This window comes from Phoca vitulina, unplaced genomic scaffold, assembly GCF_004348235.1.
Source record: "Phoca vitulina isolate PV1807 unplaced genomic scaffold, GSC_HSeal_1.0 scaffold6, whole genome shotgun sequence".
Classification (NCBI taxonomy): Eukaryota; Metazoa; Chordata; class Mammalia; order Carnivora; family Phocidae; genus Phoca; species Phoca vitulina.
This window is the reverse complement of record NW_022589709.1, coordinates 60,661,181-60,684,332: the sequence shown is the minus strand read 5'-3', so window position 1 is coordinate 60,684,332 and position 23,152 is coordinate 60,661,181.

Here is a 23,152-nt window from a genome sequence, read left to right as displayed (position 1 = left end):
TACATGCCACTCTGACTTATATATGTAAGGCTGGGCTTGAAATAAATTCATTTGTCAGAAGTTCTGATATGACCCCTGTTCACCTAGACTTATCTCGGTGGGGTCTGGAAACATAAGTGTAGTTTTGCTGGACTGTGGTTCGTGTGACCTGATTATGTTTTCTGCCATATTCTTTATGTTAACATGGTACATTATATTGTTGGCCCCATTCTTTACCCTACGTCCACTCTTCAGATCCATTCACATTCAAAAGACTTGGCAGTTCTTCCCACCAAGGGTGGAGTGAGATTTCCCATCCCTTCACTTTGGTGTTGGCCCTATGAGTTTTGGTATCCGATGAATGTGAGTAGATGTGATCCAAGCAGAGTTGAAACAAGCCTTTTATGCTTCTTCCATCACAAGAAGAACCTGCTTTTGTTGGTCCACTGAACCAATAAGGTAAGAGCCTTGAAGAGTAGACTTAGAGCTAAATGTGCAGCTTAGAGCCAAGACCAGCCTAAACCAATGTAGATCAGCCAACTCCCAGCTGACTTACAGATTTATGAGTAAGCCTAAAATAATGGTGTGTTAAGCCACTGAGTTTTGTGATGATTTTTGTGTAGTATTTTGACAAAGGCTGACTCATACAGCAGCTGGTAGCTATAGATAGAGTACTGCACTAACCAAAATCTGAAACATATTCAATTATAGTTGGAACTAGTTCTAGGGGACAATAAATTATTATAAGAAGCTATATAAATGTACTTCATGTTATGTAGTGGCTAAATATTTGGCATAACTCACCTGTTATAAAGGTGAGATATTATAAAGACAGATAATCTTACCCAGTGAACTTTGAGAACTGCAGAAGTATATTTCAAAGAAAGACCTTGAAAGTAGAGCTGCATTTTTGACTGCATTGATTACCAGCTGCATTTGACAAGGTATCAAAAGAAAGAAGTCCAGGGGAATAAAGGCTCATAAATAAGATCAGATAGTAACCAATATTAAAAAGGAATCTAGGTAGCCATGAAACTTTAGGAATGGAAAATGAAAATGTTTTCCAACAAATCAAAATGTGGCTATTAAAACACCATGTAGGAAACAGATCAAATCCAGAGTACTAATAGAAAACAGTCTCAATGTGAAGGTCAAATGAATGTTTTGACTGTGGTGCTTTTTTAAAAAGACTTTTCAAAGGATTAAGATAGAACTCAGAAGGTTTTTAGAAAGATTATGGATATAGTCTCATAGAAGCTTGAAGTGTTGAAAGTACTGAAGATTAAGTTTAGAGAGATGCATATCTAGTATAAAATTCCCTTTTAGTACATGTAGTTGGGTGAAATCAAATACACAGAAAACCAGCAATGTTTTTGAGAGCACTATACTGAGAAATGCACTACTACACTGGACTAAAAGAAACTGAAATTGTTCAAAATGTAAAAGTGACTTCTGAGTTTCCAACTTTCTAAAGCCAGAAATCAGAGCAGAAAATTTTCAGATGTCATAAAAAGCCTATTGTCCAATGTTCTCTTCAGTAGTTCAAGGAGTATGACAAGAAAGGGAGATCCTCCCAGTGGGCATATCCAAGAGCCTTGGAAAACAGTGTACTAAACTGTCCCCCAATGGAGGAGAGCCAGCCTCAATCAAAGGTCATCCTTTACATCCAAAGTAAGGGGAGCAGACAATTGCCTAGCAGGATTTCAGAAATGACATTAATCAGGGATTGCTTTGTGGATCTTGTCTTTCCTTCCCCAAAGGGGAGTATTTAGTTTTAGTTTGTCTGTTTGTTTGTTTTTTTGTCTCTGTTCTACTTTTGTAAGTTGAATGTGTTCAGGCAAGTAACTTTTTAAAAATTCATAGGTCTCTGGATTAAAATAATCACATCTGGACCTGCTATGTCTGCTATGTCTGCTAAAATAATCACATCAGGACCTGCTATGTCTGCTATTATAATAACTTGAACTTCAAGCATAATGCCATGGCTAGATGAGATTTTTAGGAGTCATAATATGGGAATACATTTTTCTTTATGTAGAAGAGAAATAAAAATTATAGTCATGTGGTTGGACTGTTTAAGAATTGATTATTATTCTAAATTATTTGCACCCTCTAATCACTGCTCTTTGCCTTATGAATTGGTAGCTCTTCTCATTAGAGGCTACATATACTTCCCCAGGATTATGTTAGGCTCATTATCTAACTTGCTTTGGTCAAGAGGATTTTAGCAGTTATGATGCTGAGAAAGACTTGAAATAATTTGGGAGGCTGGGCTTGCTTCTTGAGCTTTTCCCACCTTATGAGAAGGTATGAAACAGTTATCTCACTGGTCCAAGAAAGGAAAGAAACACATAGGCCAGATGTGGCTATAACCTATAGGTGAGCTCATTTGAGCTTGATTACTTTGGCTGATTGCTTGATGTATGAAAAAGAGTTTTTTTTTTATGTCACTGAATTTTAGGGATGATTTTTGTCACACCATATTATCAAGACAGTAGCTAACTGATAGTGAAAAAGTATATTAGAATTACCTGAGTGTTGGCTATACTTGTCTTTCCCTCAAAAGAAAACTATTATTGAAATTTTCAAGTGATGGCTATACATTTGTCATAAGGTAAGGTGTTTCCTGTCAGACATAAAGAATTAATTTAAGGATAAAGTAAGAGTGTGTAGTATTTGTATGGGTATCTACAAATTGAACCATAAACTAGGCTGGAAACAGAATCATACATGTAAGGATTTATATATGGATATCATATTAATAAGTGGGTTGAGGATGTACTGTCATGTACTAAGAAAATTCAGGATTTATGATGAGAAAATGTTACTACTTTAATACATAAAGTCAAATCCCATGCAGGTTGAAAACCTAAATTTAGAAATAAAATGTATAAATCACTTAAAGTACTGAAGAATATTTTATGACACTGGAGTAGAAAATTTCTTTCTTTTTTTTTTTTTTTTTTAAAGATTTTATTTATTTATTTGACAGAGAGAGACACAGCGAGAGCAGGAACACAAGCAGGGGGAGTGGGAGAGGGAGAAGCAGGCTTCCCACCGAGCAGGGAGCCTGATGCAGGGCTCGATCCCAGGACCCTGGGATCATGACCTGAGCCGAAGGCAGACGCTTAACGACTGAGCCACTCAGGCGCCCCTGGAGTAGAAAATTTCTTAAACAAGACATAAAGGCAGACGTCCTAAGGAATAACAAACTTGGTAAGATTCAAATGAAGACTGACACTGTCTATAGTCTGAAAGCAAAAAAGCCAAATTTGGAGGAGTTATGTGTACCCTTATAAATGACACATGATTATTAAGTTGATTATATAAATACTTCAAATGAGAGATAAAGACCAACAACCCAATTTAAAAACAACCTAGAGAAAGAAATATAAAGGAGTAATTGACATAGTAAAAAATGAAACATGATTTAAAATGACAAAATATATGCTTACCAGTAATCATATACATTAGACTTAAAGCAAGATATAATTCATATACATAAACTGGCAAAAATTTTAAATGTAATACCAAATATTGTTGAACATGCTGGAAAATGGGAACTCTTACGTAGTAATGCTTATAGTCTACCTTTGTACTTCTACTTAGGAAAAAAAGTATTTCTCAAGAACTAGTATACTTTAAAACATTCATAATATTGGATTCAGCCATACCCCTTTCTATTATTTATCCCACAGAAACTCCAAAATGCTTACAACATGTACAAGGTGCTTCAATTGTGCTTTTCTCCCCTCTTTGACAGAAGTATAACATTTAGAACAACACAAATGTCCTCAGTAAGAAACTAGAAAAACTGATTCATTCATAAGATAGATTGTTATATGACAGTTAAAGTATATGAACTTGAATTATCTACCAATTCTAAAATAATGGTCCCAGTTGGATTGAAAGGGACGTTAAAGGGCTAAAATGTATGGCTTTAATTCTATAACTTACTCAATTTTAATACAAAAAAAGAATCAATGCAGATATGTCAATATCTATTCTCCCTGGTGCATACACAGAAATCTCTCATTCTGTACTTTTCTGTATGTTTGACATATTTCATAATCAACATTACAATTTCAAGTAAAAGAAAAAGGTCATCTTATGATAGTAATCATTTAAATTATCAGAAACCAATTTATATACAATAACAACTTCCTGAACATGCAGATAATGGTGCTTCAATATGAAGAACCCAAGTGGCAAAAACGAGTTTTATTCAAATAAGGGAGATTAAAAAAAAAAAAAAAAATTTTCCAGGGGCGCCTGGGTGGCTCAGTTGCTTAATAAGCGTCTGCCTTCAGCTCAGGTCATGATCCCAGTGTCCTGGGATTGAGTCCTGCATCAGGCTTCTTGCTCAGCGGGGGAGCCTGTTTCTCCCTCCCCCTCTGCCTCTCCCCTCTGCTTGTGTGCTCTGTCAAATAAATAAATAAAATCTTTAAAAAAGATATTTTCCAATCATCTAGCATTAAGGAAAAATAACTGAAGTTGGAGCCAGAAGACTGGATTACAATGCTAACTCTGTCATTTATTAGGTATGGGAATTGGGGAAATTTCAGTTCAGTCCTACGAACCTATCTCAAGTTTTCTCATCAGTCAAATGAAAAAGTGAATCATAATTTTGAAGATTCTTTCAGGTCTAATGAATTGATTAAGTAATTAAATGAATACCTCCTCTGTGTTATCTGCTTCATATAGAAATAAAATATGTAATTAAAGGCAAATAAAACATATACCCCATTGATACTAGTTTAAAATCACATTTGTTTAGAATCCCAAAGGAAGACTATAAAAGCACAAAGAGCAAAGAAACTGCAGACAAGTAAATCTGAGTTAAAACCCCATTTGGCCACTTGATATCTGTGTGTTCTTGTGTCTAAGCTTTTTTTCTTTCATCTCTTCCATGGAAGTGGTATCATATTTTTAGAGCAGAGGTAGAATTTAAGATAATACATGTAATATGTTTATCCTCATTCACGTTTTGTTCTATTTTGTTCTATTTTCAGTGATCAATCTTCAAATTGGGTGGTACTTCAGAGAAATACACTTATCATTAACTGGTTGTGTTTTCAGCAAGTTGCTTAGCCATACTAGGCAGAATTTCCTCATCTATTAAATAAAAATATAAAGCCAACTTGTTTATATCTTATAGCTTCAAGATTAACAAAACTGCAGTAATTTAACTCAATTATTCAAATGTCTAGCTTAGGTTCCTGTGGTGATCCGACTTACCAAAACTTTCTCAGACACATAGGAATTATTTAATGCTATATTCTTACTGTATATGTACAAGCAAACCCTTTACAAAACTGTGAAAGCAGGACCTAGACTTGAACCTTTTAGATATTAAATAAATCAACCTTTTCTTAACCTAGCTATCATCGGTAATTATACTGAGGAAAATATGCAATTAAAATTAAAGTAATTATAACAATATTTTTATACTAAAAGTCAAGGGTTTTTTTTTTCATTCACTGCTTATCTAGATTCTGAGAGAACTGGATTCATTTAGTGTGTGGAAAACTTCAACTATTTTAATCCCCTAGGGTACCATTTAATTCACAGTTGGAAATCTTACCATAAAGGGAGTATTAAAATCTCGTAGAAGCTGTTCTCACTGTAAAGCCCTATTTTAAAAGATCAATTTCTGGTATGGGATTCTATTACAATTATTATAACCTGATGATATATTGCTAATGACAGAGTCACAAAATACAAAGTTATCTTTTAAATAAGTGGGCTCTCAGTTTTGGTTTTTTCCCTATAATTTGAAAAAAGTTGGCAGAAAATCTTTGTGCTTCCTAATTATTAAATTTCAAAAATTTTACTGGTAAATTCCCTATCTTTGGTCTGAAGCTGTAGGTAAAATGAAAAGATAGTAAGTTAAGGAGTGCCTGGGTGGTGCAGTCGGTTAAGGGTCCAACTCTTGGTTTTGTCTCAGGTCGTGATCTCTGGGTCATGAGATCGAGCTCCACATTGGGCTCTGCGTTCAGCATGGAGCCTGCTTGAGATTCTTTCTCTGCTCTTCCTGCTCATGTTCTCTCTCTCAAATAAATAATTATTTTTTTTAAAAAAATAGTAAGTTTGCTCACATAATATTATAGCTTTCCCAATAATAAAATAGTTTTTCCATTTTTTGAGGACTACCATGTTTGGACTCTTTACATTTATTATACTTAATCTTTATATTATATTACTTACTCAAGTGAATGATATTATTATCTTATTACTATAAAAGAAACTGATACTTAGATGTGACTTATTTACTGTAATCACTTGGTAAGTAGCATAGGAATAACAGGAAGCTAATACTGTTTAGCCATTTTTATTTAAATTTCATACTCTTTCCATGGTCCCCATGTGGCCTCAATAATGGTGTGGCATTTTAGGAACAAATGCTAGCATTTTCCAGAGAGTTGTATCAAAAAAAGTGGGATGGAAGGTCAGTGTTCCTGGTCTGAGAACGCAAGAAAGAATGCCTCTCCCTAAGGAAATGGAGCAAAAACTCGCCACAGATAAACAAGACATTATGTATTCAGGGCTGAGACTCAATGCATATCTGCCGAAGGAAGGGAATGAATCTGGGCTGGATGAGTCGGGGCTCTGAAGAAGTGTAAGTGAAATGTGACCCACTGGTAAAGTAAACAAGTGAGTGAATGAATGAACACACAAATCAATAGGACTGGAAAAAAAAATTTAGTTCTCATGAATTAAATTTTTCTGACTTTGCCAACCGAGGTAGCACTAAGCCTCTTGGCTTCTGATGACAGAAAGATGGTAGAGCCTCAGTTTCTTCTGTCCTTTCCCTTCTGTTATCTTCAATATTTACCTCTTGTTATCTTTTTCTCTCCTAAAATTTCTTCATAAAACACAGTTTATGTGATAACATCATATCCTACTAATTCAAATGGATTTTCCTCACCCTGGTTGAAGACCCTATGTCTGAGAGAGAGAGAGCTCTTACTTTAATCAAACATGATTATACTGTCATAGTGGTATTTTCTCACTATTTTCTAAAATTCTGATTTTTCTTAAAAAGAGAAAGAGAGAGAGGCCAGGTCAGTGCTTCCCAAGTTTTTTGTTTTTGTTTTTTTGAATCTAGGCATCCCTTTATTAAACATAACATTTCACCTAGTACTTTATATTTATTTCAAAATAAGAAAATATAATGACTAAAAATAACATCAATGATTGAAATTGACATTTGAGATTTTGGTGGTTTTTTTTTTTTTTCAGGTAAGTAACACATTGCCCATACTTTGGCCTTGAAGTTGAGAATCCTTTGTGAGTAGTACAAATTTGGCATGAAAAGTCCATAAGTAAGTTTGGAGGCCCTAGGAGTCTCATTCTCATTGTAGCATCCATTGTGCTCTCAACACCTCCCCATTCAAACTTTTTAGTAAAAGCAGCTATCATCTTTGCCCAGGGAATGAGAGACAAGCCCCCAAAACATCTGGCTTTGAAGATCAATGGGGCAGAGAGCAAAGTGGAGTCTCTCACGTCAAGCGGGAGCCTGTGTCAGCAATGACGCGAGCCCGTAAGGTTCCGCCGCTAGGAGATATCGCCGGGACCGTCAGCCGACCCCCCAGAACTGATAACGAGCAGAACCAGAGGAGGTCTGCAGAGACCCAAAACTGATGAAATCCCTTTTAAAGAGAAGGATTTTGGCAGCAAACACTCAAACTCTTCAGACCTGACCCATCTACATCCAACCATTTCAAAAAGGCAACTGCCCCTGAAGGTTCTGTCTGTTGGATCTCCGAACAGAACCGAGATCCTTCGCTGCTGGAACAGAAGAAGCCGTCAGGGCGCCTGGGTGGCTCAGTCGTTGGGCGTCTGCCTTCGGCTCGGGTCGTGATCCCGGGGTCCTGGGATCGAGTCCCGCGTCCGGCTTCCTGCTCAGCGGGGAGCCTGCTTCTCCCTCTCTCACTCCCCCTGCTTGTGTTCCTTCTCTGTCAAATAAATAAAATCTTAAAAAAAAAAAGAAGAAGAAGAAGAAGAAGAAGCCATCAGTGTAGAGAGCTGACCCGGACCAGACGGGGAGGTCTTATCTCAACTGAGGCCCACAGACTGACTTTGTGTTTGGTTCCTTCACGTCCTGCGCCTTCTGTTGTCTTGTTTGTTGTGTGGCTTGTCTTCTGTCCTGCTCTGTGTGATGTGTAAGACGCCAAGTGTAGTCACATGGTGACTTGTCAGTGAGTTTGGAATCCTGAACCTGCTTTGTAACTGTGATTTAACTTTGCTTTGTGATTGAATAAAGCTGACACTGTGGAAAGACCCAACTCGTGTGTGTGCCTTCGTGGCGTGCTCATGACACTCATCCTCGTGAAGGCTGCAGGGTTGGGGCACCCCAGGAACGGCTCCTAAAAGACCCACCCATCCCAAGGCCCAGTGCTGAAACAAACTTTTGAAAAAAGGCCAGTCTTTATATGAAAAAGATTGTCTGGGAGGGTGAGGGAAAACTTCACACAAGTCTGCCGCCGCAGTCTTTATATCTTATGCCAGCTTTTGTGGCTGCCACACAAGGAATGTCCCATGACTGCTTGCTCTGAAGGCCAGGAACACTTGCATTCTAAGTCCCATGGGACTAAGACAATCTGTGATTCAGTTCTTGGCAGACTAGCCCTCCCAGGGCACTACACAGAGAGCAGACTGAAACACATGCCTAGTGTTTTTGGGAAAGAGGCCTTCTTTGCTTGTTCAGGAGCTCTGGGCTTAGGGGCAGTCTTCTGGTTTGGCACAGTGATAGGGACCTAGGGAGTTGCTCTCAGGGAACGGAACCTGGTGGGTACAGTCTTTGCACTCATCCCCTGCTTTGCTCCAGCTCGCTGGCATCTTCCTAAAGGAGCATATATACTCCTCTGGTGCCTTGATTATTAGAGCTGCTGCCAGGGGACATCTATCATGTGGCTCTGGTAGCCAGTGAAGCTTATACTCAGGGGTTATGGAGGACTACAACCAATGAGGAGTTCTTAAACATCTACCCCCTTTTAGGCACAGCAGAAAGAAACAAACCCAAAGCTCAATTCTTCTTTGAAGGAGGCCTGTTAGCTTATCACAGCTGTAGCCTGAGGGGCAGGCTTTTAATTAAATACACATCTAAGGGCTGATGGTAACCTTCCCAGAGACCTTGGAGGGTGGTACTGTCTTTGCACTCTGCCTCTGCTGTGCTCCAGAGTGACAGCGTCTCTAGAAGCGGAGCTCTTCCACGACTGCGGTGCCCTGTGTCTGCACCTGTCCTCCAGGGATATCCGGTCACCCTCCGGTCCCAGTCGTGAGGGGTGAGGATTTCTCAAATCCTTCAAAAAATAGAAGAGAAGGGGACATTTCTCCACTTATTTTTTCAAGGCATTGTACTGATACCAAAACCAGGCAAGGACGCCACACACATGCGCACACGCACATACTGCAGGCCAATATCCCTGATGAATATACATACAATAATTCTCAACAAAATACTAGCAAACCAAATTCAATACTATATTTAAAGCACCATATACCATGATCAATTGGGACTTATTCCAGGGGTGCAAGTAGGGTTCAACATCTGCAAATCAATGTTATACACCACAGTAACAATATGAAGGATAAACATCATGTTATCCTCTCAATAGATGCAGAAAAAAAAAATGTGACCAAATTCAACACCATTTTTTAAAAACACTCAATAAAGTAGGTATAGAGGGAATAATAAATAATAAAGGCTATATATGACAGGCCTAGAACTAATATCATACTCAACGGTGAAAAACCAAAACTTTTCCTCTAAGATCAGGAACAAGACAAAGATGCTTACTCTCATCACTTCTATTTAGCATAGTATTGGAAATCGTAGCCACAGCAATTAGGAACAAAAGAGAAATAAAAGGCATCTGAACTGCAAAGAAGTAAAACTGTTACTATCTACAGATGACATGACATGTGCAGAAAACCCTAAAGACGTTTGGGTTAAGACTCTACTAAAAAACTGTTACAAGTAATAAATGAATTCAGTAAAGTCACAGGATCCAAAATCAACATGATGAAAGATATTGAAGAAGACACAAGTAAACGGAAAGATATTCTGTGCTTGTGGATTAGAATAATTAATATTAAAATGTGAAGCAGTCTACAGATTCAGGGCGCCTGGGTGGCTCAGTTGGTTAAGCGACTGCCTTCGGCTCAGGTCAGGATCCTGGAATCCCTGGATCGAGTCCTGCATCGGGCTCCCTGCTCAGCAAGGAGCCTGCTTCTCCCTCTAACCCTCCCCCCGTCATGTACTCTCTCTCTCTCTCTCTCGTTCTCGTTCTCTCAAATAAATAAATCTTTAAAAAAAAAAAAAGTGAAGCAGTCTACAGATTCAATGCAATGCCTATCAAAACTTCAATGGCATTTTTCACAGATATAGAACAAATAGCTATATAATTTGTATGGAACCAGAAAAGACCCTGAATATCCAAAGCTATCTTGAGAAACAAGAGCAAGCCTGGAAACAGCAACTCCCTAATTTCAGTATATATTACAAAGCTATAGCAATCCAAATATTATGGTATTGGCATAAAAAAAGACATGGTGATCGATGGAACAGAATAGAAAGCCCAGAAATAACCCAAACGTATATTGTTAATTGATCTATGCCAAAGGAGTCAAGAAAATACAATGGGGAAAAGACATTCTCTTATGTTGGTAGAACTGGATGACCGTATGCAAAAGAATGAAACTGGATCACTATCCTACACCATAGCCCCAAATTATCAAAATGGATTAAGGACTTGAATGTAAGACCTGAGACTATAAAACTCCTAAAAGAAAGCACAGGTAGTAAGCTTCTTAACACTGGTCTTAGTGATGGTGTTTTGGGATTTGACACCAAAAGCAAATGCAACCCAAGGAAAAAGCAACCTGTGGGACAACATGAAACTAAAAACTTCTATACAGTGAAGAAAACCCAGTTACAAAATAAAAAGGCAACCTACTGAATAGGACAAAATATTTGCAAATCATATATCCATAAGGGGTTGATATCCTAAATATATAAAGAATGCATAAAAATCTGTAGTAAAAAACAAAAACAAAAACCAATCTACCTGATTTAAAAATGGGCAGATCTACATAGACATTTTTCCAAAGAATACATACAGATTGCCGAATCAGTATATAAAAAGATACATAACATTACTAATCATCAGGGAAATACAAACCAGGAGCACAATGAGATCTCACCTCACACCTGTCTAGATGGCTAATATCAGGGAGACAAGAGATAACCACTGTTGGCCAGGATATGGAAAAAAGGAAAACCTTGTGCACTACTGTCATGAATGTAAGCTGATGCAGCCATTATGGAAAACAGTACTGAGGTTCCTCAAGAAATTCACAGTAGTATTACCATATGATCCAGCAATCCTTCTTCTGGGTATATATCCAAAGGAGACAAAAATCACTGTCTCAGAGAGATACCTGTACTCACATTTTCACTGTAGGATTATTCACTATATCCAAGACAGAAACAAAATAAGTATTCATTGATGGATAAATAGATAAAGAAAATGTGGCATATTTGTACAATGGAATATTATCCAGCCTTAAAAACAAGGAAATCCTTGCATTTGTGACAACATGGATGGAACTGGAGGGCATTATGCTAAGTGAAATAAACATGCTAAGTTAAAGACAAAACTGCATGGTATCCTTTTCATGTGGAACCTTAAGAAAAGAGAGAAAGAAAAAAAATGTTGAACTCACAGAAGCAGAAAATAGAATTATAAGGGCTTGGGGTGGGAGGGAATGGGCAAATGTTGGTCAAAGGGTACCTTCAATTATAAGATGAATAAACTCTGGAAATCTAATGTACACCATGGTGAATATGGTTAGTAGCACCGTGTTGTATACTCGAAATTTGCTAAGAGAATAGACCTTCAGTGATTTCACCACACACACAATAAAGGTAAATATTTGGGATGATGAATGTATTAAATAACTTGATTGTGGTGATCATTTCACAAATTATAAATATGTCAAATTATCACACTGAACACTTTAAATATATACAATTCAGTAAAGATGAAAAAATAAGTTTTTTTAATTAAAATATAATTGAAACACAACATTAGTTTCAGGTGTACAACAATGATTCAGTATTTGTATAAATTGTGAAATGATCACTACAGTAAATTTCGTTAATATCCATCATTATATGTAGTTACAATTTTTTTTCTTGTGATGAGAACTTTTAAGATTTACTCAGCAACTTCCAAATATGCAGTACAGTGTTATTAACTACAGTCACCATGCTGTACATTATGTCCCCGTGACTTATTTTAAAAGTGAGGTTTGTACTTTTTGACTTCTTTTACCCATTTTGCCCACCACCTACCGCTCACCTCTGGACACCACAAGCTGATACATTTTACTTAGCATATGCCCTCAAAGTCCATCCACATTGTTGCAAATGACAAGATGTTATTCTTTTTTATTGCTGAGTAATATTCTATTGTGTGTGTGTGTATGTGCATACACACACATTTTCTTCATCTGTTGATGGACAGACTATTTTCATATCTTGACTATTATGAATAATGCTTCAGTGAACATGGGAAGGAGTATACCGCTATCTTTTTGAGTTAGTGTTTTTCTTTTCTTGAAATAAAAACCAGAAGTGGAACTGCCAGATCACATGGTAGTTCACCTGTTAATTTGATGGGGAAAATCCATACTGTTTTCCATAGTGGTTGCAAATTTACATTCTCACCCACAGTGCATGAGGGTTCTCCCGTCTCCACATTCTCACCAACACTTGTTATTTCTTTTTCATGTACCTCTTGGCCATCTGCATGTCTTCTCTGGAAAAATGTCTATTCAGGTACTTTGCCCATCTTTAAATAAGATTGTTTTCTGTGTCTTTGTTTGCTATTGAGTTGCATAAGTTCCTTATATATTTTGGATATTAACCTCTTATCTGATATATGGATTGCAAATATTTTTTTCCCATTACAGAGGTTGCCTTTTCATTCCGTTGATGTTTTCCTTTGCTGTGCAGAAACTTTTTAGTATTCATGTGGTCCCACAGGTTGATTTTTCCTTTTGTTGCCTTTGCTTTTCATGTCTTACCCAAAAAAAGTCATTACTAAGCTCAATGTCAAGGAGCTTTTTCCGTTTTCTTCTAGGAGTTTAATGGTTTCAGGTCTTAAATTTAAGTTTTCATTCTATTTTGAGTTAACTTTTCAGAAGTATAAATAGGGGTCCAATTTCTTTTTTTTTTGAATGTAGATAGTTTTCCTAACACAATGTGTTGAAGATTCCACCCTTTTCCCCATTGCGTGTTCTTGGTTCCCTGTCATATATGCATGAGTTTATGTCTGGGCTCTGTATTACAGTCCATTGGTCTGTGTGTCTGTTTTATGCCAATATTATACCGTTTGGATTACTATAACTTTGTAATATAGTTTGAAATCAGGAAATGTGATGCCTCCAAGCTTTGTTCTTCTTTCCAAAGGTTATTTGGGCTAGTTGGCATCTTTGGTGGTTCCATACATATTTTAGGATTTTTTTTTTCTATTTCTGTAAAAAATGCCAATGGAATTTTGACAGGGATTTCATGGAGTCTGTAGATTGCTTTGGATGGTATATATTTATTAAAAGGAAAGAAAACTATAGGCCAATACTCCTGATGAATGTAAATGTAAAAATCCTTAACAAAATGCTAGCAAAGATAATTCAAAAGCACATCAAAACTATCATACACCATGATCAAGGTGGATTTCTACGTGGGATGTTTCTAAAGCATGCTTCAACATATGCAAATCAATTAATCTCATACACAACATTAATAGAATGAAAGATAAAAACCATGTGACCATCTCAATAACATCTGACACTCAATTCAACACTCTTTCATGATAAAAAAACTCTCACCAAACTTGTTACAGAAGAAATATGCCTCAACATAATGAACGCTATATATGCCAAGATCAAAGCTAATGTCACACTCATTAGAAAAAATTGAAAGTTCTTCCTCTATGATCAGAAGCAAGACACGGATGCCCATTTTCTGCACTTCTATTTGACATAGTACTAGAAGGCCAAGCCAGAGAAATTAGGCCGGAAAAAGAAATAAAAGGTATCCAAATTGGAAAGGAAGAAGTAAAATGCCCTCAGGTTGCAGATGACATGAGCTTATATAGAGAAAAATCTTAAGACTCCATTAAAAACTGTTAGAATAAATGAATTCAGTAAAGTTTGAGGATACAAAATCAGCATTCAAAAATCAGCTGTGCTTCTATAGACTAACAGTGAAGTATCAAAAGGAAATTTTAAAAAAATCCCATTTATAATAGCATTTAAAACAATAAAATACTTAGGAATCAAGTTAATGAAGTGAAAAATATGTACACTGAAAACTATAAGACAATGATGAAAGAAACTGAGGAAAATAGAAATAAATGGAGAGATATCCCATTTTCATAAATTATTATTAATAGTATTATATATGTATAATATATAATATGTATATTATATGTATAATGTACATACATATACTGTTAAAATGTCCACAATAAGATTCTTAATTAACACATGTTCTCAGGCTGCTTACACCATGACCCATGCCTTTCATCTTCCCTCTATGTATAAAACCTTCAACTATTTGTACAAGCCTCTTATGCACCATGGTGTTCACAGGAGGCTCTCAACTGCACTAATTCTAACCCGGTAGTGTTACAGCTTCAATGGGTTCCTTCTACACCCCAAAACTCCACTGTTTCATTGTTAGATATCCACATGATTTTTTTTTTTTTTTTACTTATTTGTTTCTCATAATTTATACAAGCTTTAAAGAGGTAGGCCTTTGAGAGATAGGAAAAGCAAATCAAATATTGTAACTGGCCTCAAGATGGAGTAGTTTATTAAAAATGGCTGAGTTGAGAAACCTTTCATTTTTTTAGCACAGATCTTTATAACATCTCTGACAGCTGCCAAACTTAAAGCAGGGAAAGAAGCCATCTTTCACCAAATTCACCTTAAAAAGTCTTGATGCTCAAATCCATTAGACACAATCTTAGTTCTTGAAACTCTGACATCAAAGTATTGAGCACAGGTGTTCATGGCTCCTCATAATTATTTTCAACTTTCTATGGAAGAGCATCTGGTTCATTTGATAGACATTTATACACATACATTTGTTAGATGAGAGAATGAGACAGGTGTGGGCTTGAAGGTATGAACACATTCATGGTTGACAGGTTTAATTTCCCATTATCAGTAATACCACTCCTTTACCAAAAGTGACGTAAAGAGCACACTCCCTTAGAGGACCTAGTTTAAAGGGGATAATGATGTTTGTCCCCAAGATGGAGTCACTGAGCTACTGAAATGCTGCAAACTTTATGGAAAATGCTAACTCTGCTTTAGCATGCCAGTTGCTTTCCTATTTTGATTAATCATGCAGTTCCCATCTAGTAAGTGGTTCTCAAAGTTTTCTGCTCATCAGAATCTTATTTAAAATCCCAAGGACAGGGTTTTCTGCTCATAGATTTTAATTCTGGATCTAGGTAAAATAAAAGAATCAAAATTTTAACCAGCTCTGAAAGTGATTCTGATAAGGTAGTCTTAGGTTACTGTTTGTTGAACTAAAATGGTAAATACAGGATATGAAATGATGGAGAGCAAAAATGAAGCTTTAAACAGGTTCTTCATGCAAATAAAAATAGCACGAAAGAACTGAAGTTATTTTATTTACAGGAAAATAGAGATAGGTACTAGTTCAGGTTTTACCTTACTTATATAAATTAATACTCGTGACTTTCATTTTGTGAGTGTTACAAACTGAATTGTAAACACCCCACACCCCTAATTTCATATGTTTAAACCCTATTCCCCAGTGTGACTCTATCTGGAGTTTGGGCCTATAAGGAGGTTATTTAAGATGAAATGAGGTCATAAGGATTCAGCTCTCATACAACAGGCTTAGTGTTTTATAATAAGAACCCCTGGAGAACTGACTTACTCTCTTGGCACTATCATAGAGAAGAGGTCCCGTGAACACATGGTGAGATGGTGGCTGCCTACAAGCCAGGAAGAGAGGCCTCACCAGACACAGACAATACTGGCACCCTGATCACAGGCTTCCAGTCTCCAGAGCTGTGAGGAAATAAATATCTGTTGTTCAAGTCATCCAGTCTCTCGTATTTTGTTACCACAGCCCCAGCAAACTAAGACAGTGAGCAAAACAGGTTTGGTTTATCACTGTATCTTAAGAAAATACAATGGAATTTAGGTCAATAAAATTATATAAATTCTTAATACATGGCCACTAGATATTTGTTGAATAAGTGAAAAATATGAAAAAAATTTCATGCTATTTTTGTGCATGTTATTGCACATTTGATTTCTATAGCATATCTTTACTTATAACTCATTCACTTAAAACATTCACTGTGTACAGATCTTTAGTAATAGTTAAAAGCTTCTGAAATAATTCTATAGGCTTCACCTCCACAATATAGAAGTCTTTTTATATATGAATTTGTTTTAAAAACATAGGTCAGTATGCCCAAATAGTCTTTGAAATGCTTTTCTACCTTGGGTTTTCTCTCCACAGAGTAGGGGTTCCAAACATCTCTTTCCTTACCTGTCTTTAAGTGGTTTATTTTTTTTTTTTCTCTTATGGTGACTACAAAAATAAACACAGGGTTTCAGCATCAACTTCTATGAAGAATAAAAATATAGTTCAATGTAATGTGTCATTCTGACAGTGATGGTTTATTGGTTTCAGAAGGCTTTCCTGCAGCCCATATTGGGGGGTGAGGAACTTAAGGATAGATTTAGAGGCTCAGTTATTAATTAGAAGTGTAGTAATAAAACCTCATCCAACAGCTGAGTATGTTTAAATGCAATAATTCCAGGGGTGCCTGGGTGGCTCAGTTGGTTAAGCGACTGCCTTCAGCTCAGGTCATGATCCCAGGGTTCTGGGATCGAGCCCCGCATCGGGCTCCCTGCTCAGCCGGAATCCTGCTTCTTCCTCTCCCACTCCCCCTGCTTGTGTTCCCTCTCATGCTGTATCTCTCTCTCTCTCTCCCTGTCAATTAAATAAATAAATAAAATCTTTAAATGCAATAATTCCAGAGATAAACAATTAGCAGGGTAAATCTAGGTAGATAAATCTACCTAATTTGCATAAAGAGTAAAAAATGAAAATATGGGTGACAAGACCAAGGTGAGGAACTAAGATCAACACAATTGTGTAGGGAATGGAGTAAGGTTCTCCAACAGAGTCTCAACCAAATTAAAGAGACAAGAGAAGGAAATGTAGAAGGAAATCTTACAATTAGGTTGGCATTCCTATGTCTCCATGGGGGCTCAATCTGGTAAACCACTGCTCTATGCCAGAAGGATTGGTTACCCACCAGATGATTCACTTATTTATTCATCTCTTCAAATGTATTTACTGAGTATCTGCCATGTGCCTAGAACTGTTCTAGGCAACGGAATACAGCAATGAGCAAAACAGAAAGTCTATGTTTTCATTGAGATTATATTCTAGTGGTGATCTATGGGTGACAAAGACCATAAGCACTTGCATAAATGTATATATGTCACTGAGGGAAAACAGAGCAGGGTAACTGGATACAGAGAGCTGAAAAGAGAGAACTCTAAGTCGGTTGGGAGAAGGGGAAGTGTCAGGGATGTCTTTCTGAGTACAGATCATAATAAAATGAGGAATCAGACAGACGTTCAGAAGAGCTTTCCAAAAATAGCAGTATACTATTTCTACTATTCCCTCAGAGGGACAGAAGATGCAAAAGCCCTGGATGGGAACTGTGGAGGACTGATGAAGTTCAAGGAAATTAGTTTAACAGGAATGGGAATGGGAAAGGCAAAGGACAAAGTGTTAGGAGATGAAATCTGAAAGGCAGTGGAGGGCCAAATTAAGTAAATCTTTGTAGAATTTTATGTTGTTAGATTGGGAAGCCATTGAGGATTCTGAGCAGAAGAATAATATGATCTAATATTTTAAATAGAACACTTTGGTGTCTTTCCCTAAACATAAAATAATCTGGGATTATTCTTCACTCATTTGCTAACTCGTGTCTTTCATATCCTTGTCTTGATAGTCAAATACATCTTAACCTTCTATCTTTAATTTGTATTGTGGCTGGTCCTCTTGATTTTCCATGTCTCAAGGAGAAAGCATAACAATGACCTGATGTCAACCATTCAACTGTGTATATTTTAAGAACCTTGGACAACTACTCAAACTCTTTTAAACTAGTTTTCCTTACTTGTAAATTGAAGTTAATTTTTGCATCTTTTTCACAGGGGTGGCTTAAGTTTTGATGGAGATAATGTAGGTAAAGTATTTAGTGTATTATCAGGCACACAGGGGTGTGTCATAAATTTTTTTAATGAAATGATTGTTAATATTCTATCTCATTTATCTAGTGATACCATAATCTATCACTTCTATGACAAAAAGTACTGACACACCATCTAAATGTTTCTTCAGATTCTGGGGCACCTGGGTGGCTGAGTCAATTAAGTCTCTGACTCATGATTTTGGATCAGGTCATGATCTTGGGGTCCCAAGATCAAGCCCCATGTTGGCTCCGCACTCAGCAGGGAGTCTCCTTGAGATTTTCTCTCTCCCTCTCTCTCTGCCCCTTCTCCGCCACTCATGCTCTCTCTCTCCCTCCAAAATATTTTTTTAAATTAATGTTTCTCCAGATTCCATGTCTATTTTTCTACAGCCCAATATTCACACAACAGATACAGTAGTAATCTTTAAAATGGAAAAGCGCTCATATTATTTCCTTTGCAATGCTTCAGTAGCTTACAAATATTGAAACTTGAAACTCATTATATTGCCTTTAAAACACCCTGATTGATCTAGAACCTGACTTCTTTTACTTTCTCAACTTGTACCACTCTCTTCTTCATACAACTAGCTCCAGATACACTGCCTTTACCTTGGAACCTGACAAACTCTTTTCCACCTCGGGACTCTTGCCACTCATGCCCTAAATCTTTGCAAAACGGGTCCCTTATTATTCAGAGCTCAAGTCAATACTGCTTCCACATGACTTCACCCTGCCAGAATTATCTGAAATAGTTCCTACCCCACTCTGCATATACTATCTATTGCAATATCTTTTTATTTTTATTATTATGTTATGTTAATCACCATACATTACATCATTTTTTTTTTTTTTAAGATTGTATTTATTTGACAGAGAGAGACACAGCAGTAGAGGGAACACAAGCAGGGGGAGTGGGAGAGGGAGAAGCAGGCTCCCCACTGAGCAGAGATCCCAATGCGGGGCTCAATCCCAGGACCCTGAGATCATGACCTGAGCCGAAGGCAGATGCTTAATGACTGAGCCACCCAGGCACCCCACATCATTAGCTTTTGATGTAGTGTTCCTCTATTGCAATATCTTTAAGAAAACTTTCTTTAAAAATGGTTTTATTTATTTGAGAGACAGAGAGCATGCACAAGCTAGGGGAGGAGCAGAGGGAGAGGGATAAGTAGACTCCCCACTGAGCACAGAGTCCAACCCGGCCCTCGATCTCAGGTCCCTAAGATGACCTAAGCCAAAATCATGAGTTGGACATTTAACTGACTAAGCCACCCAGGTGCCCCACAATATCTTTTTGAGTTTCTTCCTAGAGCTTGTCTATTTAAGTTTATTTAATTATTTGCTATGTTTATTAGCTCTCTTTACCCATTGTAAAAATAAGTTTTATGAAGATCAGACATCTTTTGCCTTGCTCAGTGTTCTGTATCCTGAAACAAGGATGGTACTAACACATGGTAAAGCTAAGTGAATGAAACTGATACATGGTAAGACCTAAGTATTTGTTGAATGGAGAAACAAATGAATTTGCCTCATATGACAGATCCTTGTTCTTTAGGGAGGAAAATCAAGGGACCTCAAAAACTCTAGTAAGATTCATCACCTTCACAAACATCTCTGAGCTATCTCAGTGCATCCCAGTCTTCCTACCCACTCAATAATTATTCAGTGGATGTCTTCAAAAAAGATCCTCAAGTGGAAAATTCAGAGTCCCAAGTTATATTTCTTAAAATAACACTATCATCTAAATGAATAAATCAACATCTCCTGTATATTTCAGTATATTTAACAACAGCCTGTGCATTTTTTCAATAAACATCTACTAAAACCTTGAATCCACTTAATGCTATTTATTTAGAGTGTTAAAAAGATTTCACACGCAAATCATTCAAGTCTATTCAATAGCAAAATGCATCTTAAAAAAGTGAGGCATCCCATCGGTCAGTCACCTTGTAAGTACATTAGAGTTTATTTTAAATTCTTATACACAGGAAGAAATATATTTTACATTGATATTTAGTATGCAAAAGTATTTCTTTATGCATGTTATTGAAACAAAACATTTACATGCCCTTATTCTATATGACATACTTTGATATTTTTTATTCTAGTATATTCTCTTTCAGTAGAAAAAAAAAGGGTAGCAGCCCTCTAAATTGATTTTGTGGGTCATGACATACATTTTGAAAAACCTCAACAATTTGAATCAAAAAATGTGGAAATACCTATTTAGAAAATAATATACATATGAAATGGGATTTTCTTGGTATGTATGCTGTTCATCAACTATTGCCTTAGGTTGGGTTGCTCACAAACAAAACTCAAGGCAAAGATCATGACTTTCAATGTTTACTTGACTTTAATAGAGTAGACCTTGTTTTGTTTTCCAGAAGCTTCCATATACAAACTGTGTGGTTAAAATGTGCTTATGAAAAAAGAGTTGATACAAATTTTGGCAAAATACACACACACACACACACACAAAGAATAAAGTGGAGAAAGAAAAAATAGGAGTGGGGAGAACAGGAAGAGGAAAGGAGAAGAACTTTCCCAATGAAAATAAATCTTGAAATGGCTTTATTCTACAGATATTTACCTAGAAAGATTGATAAGCAAAATTATTAAATGTATATGATGGAATGAAATTACATATTTGTACTTAGAAAAGTTTTAGAGCATTTCTGATGTTCATATATGAAATGTTCATGTGTAGAAAATCTCCTGAATTTTGGCAAGACAATAAAATGTACTCATGAGCCCCTGCGAAAATGTCTTCTGCATACACAGAGCACTTACTCATACCATCTATGCCTGATTCTGCCAACAAAGCTCTAGTTCACTGTTAACCTGAGGGTTTGAGTGGCTGACTCCCTGCAGGAGTTCAGGTCTTTGAGCTTGCTCCTTTCCTTTATTTTCTGTTAGCCTTTGAATTTTAACTACTCTTCCATTATTAAGTAAGGGGATCATATGTGTTCATATACTTAAGGCAGTCCCTATTTAGGTCTAGTAGAATTGTTTAAACACTCCTTTGTATAACCAAAAGTGTCACAGATTTCACAGTAAATTATATGGGTAATTACTCTTTTGGAAAACATACTCTCCTCCCATCTCCCCCGCTGTTGATAATAATTTGAAAAGCTATTATATGATGAGCAGTTGTTGAATGCTTTCAACATCTATCTCATTTCATTCTTCCCGTATTACTGTGAGTTAGATGTTATTATTTCCACTTCACAAACTAGAAAGCCAAGGTTCAGAGATAAAAAAAAGTTTTGTCAAAGGGACATAATCGGCCACTGGAGGAGCCAGGATAAAACTGAGATTTCTGGGACTATGAAGTGCATCTTCTTCTGTCTCCATCTGGCTAGCACAGGGCATGGCATGCTGTTGCTACAGTGAGGTGATACTACTCGGAGTATTCTTTACTCTATGTACCTGGGACAGAGCACAGAATTGGAAATGGAAACACATTTTTTCCAGTGACTTTGCCAAATCATTCCTTTGGTAAAGCTTCTTAAAGGAAAATATATTGTATATAGTGGTTACTTTTCATTTTTATAGTACTAATATACTTGCGGTTAAGTTCACAAATTAATTTTTGGAGTCGTCTGCTATTTTTCATCATAACATGTTTCTATGGGAGAGCACGTTACAATTACAGACTTACTAATAGATATTTAGGAAACAGGTCAATATAAATATGGAACTGTGTCCACTATCTGTGATGTGTATGATGAGGTTCCTAAAGATATGCAAAAATCTTGGGAGTTTTCTTAAACTTACAACTGATTGTTTCAAACAAGCTGAACTAAACCTCACTCTATGGGGGATGAATCATTTTTTTGGTCATTATCTTTTTATAGACAAACCAAAGAGTGAGTGTATTAAGTTAATTTAGAATATGGAAAGTGATTCACACACTACTATTGGATCAAGAAAAGGGTACAACAAATAAGGCAGTAGTACCTTAAATCGGAGCTCAATGGCCCAGTGTTCATTAAAAATACTTTCTCTTCTTAGATATGTTAGGTGTATTTTCTTAACTTCAATAAAGAGAAACCAGAACCCTTTATTTCACCCTTTTTTGGAACAACCAGGACTTACATTAAGGGGGTTAATACGAGGGGGGCGGAGCAAGATGGTGGAGGAGTAGGAGACCTGGCTTTCGTCTCCTCTCAGGAATTCAGCTGGATAGGGATCAAACCATTCTGAACACCTACAAACTCAACAGGAGATCGAAGAAAAGAATAGCAACAACTCTCTGAACAGAAAAGCGACCACTTTCTGGAAGGTAGGACGTGGGGAGAAGTGAATCCGAGGCATTATTCGGGAGGATAGACGGGGGGGGGGAGGGGCCTCCGTCGGCCGCTTCTGGCAAGTGATAGAGCCACGGAGCACAAAATCAGAACTTTTAGAAGTCTGCTCCGCTGAGGGACGTCACTCTGGTGGCGAAGTGGGGGGTGGAACCCTCGCGGGACAGTGTGGTCTCAGGACCTTTGGGGTCACAGAAAGACCGGGGGTGCCTGAGTGCGGCAGAGCTCCCAGGTATCGGAGCAGGGAAGCCGGCTGCAGAGACGGAGCCCAGGTGCGGGCTCTCAGCTCGGGGTTGCCATAAACCGTGATCCGCGGCACAGTCGGGCCACTGCTCCTCCAGCAGGGACCCAACAAGCGGCAGACCCGGGGAGACTCACCTTCTTCCCCCGGGAGGAGAGGTGCGGGAGCGCACCGCGGGGATCTGCTGGGTTTGGAGACTCCACCCGGGGTCGGGTGCCAGATAGAAAGGCGCGGTCACAGGCCGGGTGAGCACAGAGTGTGGCCGGAGACGGGGGAGACGGGAG